Source organism: Ambystoma mexicanum, chromosome 13, assembly GCF_040938575.1.
Source record: "Ambystoma mexicanum isolate Mex_15411 chromosome 13, UKY_AmexF1_1, whole genome shotgun sequence".
Classification (NCBI taxonomy): Eukaryota; Metazoa; Chordata; class Amphibia; order Caudata; family Ambystomatidae; genus Ambystoma; species Ambystoma mexicanum.
The window spans coordinates 727,501,602-727,507,601 of record NC_090938.1 but is presented as its reverse complement, the minus strand read 5'-3'; the positions used below and the strand labels follow the sequence as shown (position 1 = coordinate 727,507,601).

Below are 6,000 nucleotides of genomic sequence, written 5' to 3'. Positions count from 1 at the left end.
AGATAGTGTCGCCATGCCTTGAAAGCTGATTTTATAGCCAAGAGTTCTTTCCCTGTGATACCATAGTTGAGTTCGGGATGTGAGAATTATCGTGACCAGAAGGCCACAGGGTGTAACTGGCCAGTTCCTGGGTCCCTTTGTGAGAGAACAGCTCCCATAGCCATGCTAGATGCATCTGTTTCAACTATTGCCGGTCAAGTGGCACAGCGAGTAGAGCGCTCGCTTTGACATCCGTGCAGAACCTGCTAACGCAGGTTCGAATCCCGGCGGGGCCAAACTCAGCCTTTCATCCTTCCGAGGTCGATAAATGAGCACCACACACCGTGGGTAATAATAAGCAGCGCTCAGATACCTGAGGGTTTGTAGCGCTATATAAATGCCAAATTATTATTATTATTATTATTATTATTATTATTATTATTATATAAGGGAGGTCTGGGCGAGGATGCCATAGAACTGGAGCAGAAGTGAATTTTTTCTTAAGTTCTTGAAAGGCCTTCTCTGCTTCTTCGGTCCAATGGAACTTTTTATTGTTTTTTCTCAATAGTGATGTAATTGGACGCACTATTTTGAAAAAATCTGGGATGAATCGGCGGTAAAAAAGTTTGCAAAGCCCACTATACTCTGGATTCCTTTAAATGAAGTTGGTGACGGCCAGTTAAGAATGGCATCTACCTTGTGCCTATCCATTCTGATACCTTTTGGTGTGAGGATAAAACTGAGGAATTCCACTTCGGCGACATGAAAAGAGCATTTTTCAAGTTTAGCATACAGTTTATGTTGGCAGAGTTTAGTAAGGACGGAGTGGACATGCCTGACATGGTCTTCTTTTGTAAAAGAATACTCTAAGAGGTCATCAATGTAAACCAGGGCGCAAACGTCGATTAACTCCCGCAAAACATCATTCATAAAGTACTGGAATGCAGCAAGAGTGTTGCAAAGTCAAAAAGGCATTACCTGGTATTCATACAAGCTGTATTTGGTACAAACGGCGGTTTTCCATTCTTCTCCTTTCGTCACCCGAACAAGATGGTACTCCCCCCTAAGGTCCAGTTTGGTATAGATTTTGACGTCTTTGCCTTGATCCAATTATTCGGGAATAAGGGGCATTGGATAATAGTTTTTTACTGTGATCTGGTTTAATGCGCGATAGTCAATACAAGTCCTCAAATCTCCTTCCTTCTTTGGTACGAAGAACTGGCTACCAGTGATTTAGATGGGCGGATAAATCCATTTGCCAGGTACTGATCAAGATAAGATTTCAGAAGACTCCGGAATGCAGGCAGCAGAGGCAGCAGCATAATTCTGTGGCTCCTGGCCCTCTCCCCCTTGTACTGAATATAATTGGATTATGAACTCTAAAAAGAAAATTGAAACAGCGGATAACCCTATCCCAAAGAAATCAAAACCGGCTTCTGAGATGGGAGAAACACCCAGCACCCAAGATATTTATTCACTGCTACTGAAGATGGCTCAGGATCTTGGGAAAGTTGTTCAAGATGTAGGGGATGTTAAGTCTGCTATGGAGGATATGTCTCTGAAGGTCTCCCAGCTGGACTGCAGAGTTTCTGCCTTGGAAACTGGATCAGCATCAATATCTGGAGAGATAGCTGGCAGCTTCAGGGCATATAACAGCTTGAAGGAAGAAGTACAGAAGGGGAGAGATAAAAATTTGGAGTTGCACTTGAAGATGAGAAGTAAGAACTTGTGACTGGTTGGTGTAGTGGAGGATAACGCAGAGGATTTATTACTGCTGGTGTTGGACATTTTGAAGTCCTCATTTGGATGTGAACAAGTCTCTCCAGGTGACATTGATAATGTCTATAGGGTTGGCAGAACGGGCAATCCAAATGCAAGACAGATTCTCCTTTCCCTTGTTTGTACCAGGATTAAAGAGGATATCCTCAGGAATGCAAGGAGGAAGGGTAATGTCATCTACAGGGGGAAGCAGATTTGTATTTACCCCGATTATCCAAAAGAGTCTTTGATTATCAGGAACTCATTTAAGGAAGCTAAGGATCTGGCTAAACTTGTGGGGTTGAAAGCATTCCTTAACAGAAATAATATACTAACTGTTGCTCTCCCAGGAGGTGAAAGGGTTACTACAGATCCGAAAGAAGCAGTGGGCTGTTGGAACCTCTACTCAACAAAAATGTTTAAAATCACTGTTTGCACACCTCCTGTAACCCATGGATTTATGACTTTGTTTAAAATTTTAAATGTATTTTTTTACATTCATATTCTGGTTTTCAGCATTTTTAAAATGGCACCGCAGACCTGCCATAGTTGAACAACTCGTTTGTTTGAAAAATGCACTCACTTCGTCACTGATTCTGCTCGTGCATTTCCCCTGCTTCATTTCATGGCTGTGGAGTGATTTTTATTGGAAGAAAGGACCTGCTGGGCGAGAGAGGTCACTTGGAACTTCTTGGCGTGAAGCACATCCTACGCTGCATCGTTTACACTCAATAGCAGGAAGAGGATTGGAAATGTATTGCTGGCTGGTGTGTTTACATGGATGATGTGCAGCGTATTAGCTTCTTCTGGAACGTCGCATATGTTGGCGAGCGGACTCGAGGACACGGCTTGTGCTTCAATGTTAGAGTGAGTGGGGAGAGTCTTTGAAGATTACACGTAGCTGCCTCAATGTCACCAGTACTTAAGGATGTTGTGTGCGTTCACCAGGGGAGATTAATATTTTCTTTCCTCAATCCAATCCAATCTAATCTGTATAGCAGACCTGGCGCTGCCCCACAGAGGTGTTGCTTAATTTGCCTCTGCTCTATGATTCGTTCCGACACACAAACGTTTGTACTGCAATGAAATGGATTTTTGGTTTGAGAATTGTCGGAAAGCTGCAGAGGGATGAAGATGTCATAAGGGATTTACGCTGCAGCATACCAATGGGTCTGGATTGTCTGGGATATTATAATTTTTTTTTTTTTACATGCATTAGCCTGAGTATCGCCTCTTTTTCTCCTGGAGTCCGCCTCGAGGGACCTCTAGCAACAGCCTGTGGTACTACACCCTTGAATTTCCAATACTGGTGTCTGCTTCAAGGGACCTCTAGCAGCAGGCTGTGATACTGCACCCTTGAATTTCCAATACTGGTGTCTGCTTCAAGGGACCTCTAGCAGCAGGCTGTGATACTGCACCCTTGAATTTCCAATACTGGTGTCTGCTTCAAGGGACCTCTAGCAGCAGCCTGTGGTACTGCACCCTTGAATTTTGAAACCTGGAGTCTGCTTTGAGGGACCTCTGGCAGCATCCTGTGGTACTGCATCCTTGTCTTTCAATTGCTGGAGTATGCTTTGAGGAAAGCATTGTATTTATTTGTGTTAGCACCCAAGTCAGTAAGCTTCTGGGCGCATTTCTCACAGTAGTATAACATAAGCATTTTACAGAAGCATACAGTAATTAATTTGCAACAGCATAAAAGGTCATCACAAATGAGTATTTACATAGTGAGAATATGTAACAATTGACATGGTATATTTACAAGGTATATTATTCAGTGTGGGGGGTTCGCCTTTTTGGGGGCGCCTAGTCCGCCCTCTGGGCTTGGGCGGGGGCTTTGTTTATCCCGGGTGGTGATTGGTGTGTGCTCGCTGGGCTTGTTGGTGGCTGTGTTTGGTGGCATATTGCGTTCTCTGGGTTCGGGGGCTGAGCCTGGGGGGGTGATGGCTTTTGGTGAAGCAAGTAGGCGCCTGGGCATTTCTTTCCGCCATCGGCCTGGGCCTGGTTTGTGCGCCTGGGGAGTGCGGGGGGACACTGGGCATGGTCGCTGGCGGGTCCGGAGGGCGTGCATTGATTGCTGCCTGGAGTGGGCGGGGTTCCGGCTTGGGCTCGGGGGGCGGATGGGGTGCTCCTGGGGAGGTGCACTACACTTTTACCTGCATGAAACGTGTTTTATTGTAGCATATGGATGTCCCTGCACCTGGGAGATGGTGCAATCTCTGGTTGATTGACCACAATATAAAACGGCGGCACTTCCCACACCCTACGGCCCACGAAAGACAGCTGTAGCTAGGTGCGTTTTGTCATGCCGCAGTTTTGAGGTCACCGAAATGAAATACACTAGGGTCTTCTTTTTTTGCCACACTGATTTGCCTCAGGATGTACAGGGCCACAGAAAAAGTCGTTCTTAAAAGGCCCTTTTCTGAGGAAAATGAGGTGCGACCTGAGTGTTGGAAGTAACATGGTAACAAAAGAGTGTGTGCATACTGTGCGTTCAATAGTTGATTTAAACTTGGGTCCAATGGGTGTGGGCAGCTTGTGTACATATCCTAGTGAAGGGAACTAGCCTAGTGTGTCTATGTCACTCTTTGTGCCTGCCCAGTTTTCGCTGCTTCCTTCTGTTACCCGCAGTGCCATCAAACTGGTTAATGGCACCTGTTTTTACCACATTTGTCGAATTAATGTTGGATGCACTAATGGGGTTTATGGGACATGTGTGGTCAATGAGGAGGAATATATATGTGCAGTGAATTTGAGGATGAATGCGGCAGTTGCTTTGTGCACCCTTTTCAAGTCTACCACCATGACTTTACTATGTGCCGTCAAGGGTTGTTCTGTCGGTGGTGTGCATGAAAAATTATTGTGCGCAGTATATGATTTCTAAAATATGTTTCCAAGTTTAGATCTGAGTTTGACAAGGCCATATTATGCTGTTCTGCTTGGGCGCTCAGGTATGTTGGGAGGGCAGGAGGGGGTGGTCTGGCTACTATTTTTGATGTTTCGTATAGTTCACGTAGTGGTGTGTCTGGTACAGATTTATAGCCTGTCTGCAGTGTGGAGCAACTCGTAGGGTTGGGTTCTCAGAGTACATTGAGGTTAATGGTATGAATATTCTAGTAAGGTGATGAGAATTTATTATTGTGGTATGTGGGTTGCTTGGAACAACTTTTTCATTTTATCTGGAAAACTTGTGCAATTGATTTGTGTGGGAGGTGAGTTTGTGGTGGGACATGTATTGCAGCAGTATGGTTCTATGTACTTTGATTATGATGTACTGGATAATCTATGGGGTTCTGTGGTGATAGTCATATTTGCATGAAGACATGGGTAATATGGGGGGGTGTGCTTCAGTGGTGGGGGATGGGGAGTTTTCGGATCAAAGTTACGTATGCTTTAGGGATTTGAAATGTGAGTTCGTTATGTTTGGGGGGTGGGCCGGGACATTGGGGCTTTGAAATGTATTTCTTGTATTGTTACGTTGCGTTGTGGTTTGCTTTCTGCATCTGTTTCAGCGGGGGTGGGTTGGGTTTATATGGTGTGGGTGTACATATTTTACCAGGTCTTTCTGATTTAATAGTTGGTCAGTTGAATTTGTGCTGGGATTGGTTTGGCGGAAAGAAGATGGGTGATGATCTACGACTTGTGACATGGAATGTAAATGGGTTGAATAATGTGAAGAAGAGAATGAAAGTGTTGCATTATTTGGATGAGTTAAAGGCGGATATTTGTTTCTTACAGGAGACACATTTAATGAAAGATGAGATGAGGTTGAAAGGCTGAGGAAAGGCTGGGTGGGGAAGGTTTATGGTGCTTCATTCAATTCGAGATCAAGAGGAGTTGCGGTACTGATTAGGAGGAACACTCCTATAAAGGTTTTGAAAGAGATGTCGGATAGGGATGGGCGGATGGTGATTCTGTTAATAGAAGTACAGGGCCAAGTGGTATCTCTGTGTAATATTTACTCGCCGTCAGTGGATGATGGAACTTTTTTTTAGAAAAGTGGCGCAGGCCTTACAAGACATGGGTTCGCGGGACATTATCTTGGGTGGTGACTTTAATGTTGTATTTAACTCCAGTATGGACAGGAGTTGGAATTCGGCTAAGTGGGGTGCTGACAGGCAGCACTTGGCTTTGGATGATTTAGTTTTGGAACATGATCTAAAAGATGGTTGGAGGTTGGAGCATCCGATCTCTCGTGGGTATACTTTTTTTTCAGGAGCGCATTCGGTGTATTCTAGGCTGGACATGTTTTTAACGGCCGGC

The 6,000-nt window shown here is 44.6% G+C and overlaps 1 protein-coding gene across 2 annotated transcripts in view; it reads left to right on the top strand.

Annotated features, from left to right (window-relative positions):
* Positions 1 to 2,432: 2,432 nt before the first annotated feature.
* The window catches only part of AGPAT1 (1-acylglycerol-3-phosphate O-acyltransferase 1), a 485,786-nt gene continuing 482,218 nt past the window's right edge, over positions 2,433 to 6,000 (top strand). Inside the window, exon 1 of one of the 2 annotated variants that reach the window (XM_069634940.1) lies at positions 2,433 to 2,604. The gene's annotated coding sequence lies outside the window, so the exon portion shown is untranslated. The remainder of the gene's footprint in view (positions 2,605 to 6,000) is intronic. The other variant, XM_069634937.1, reaches the window with a different exon arrangement.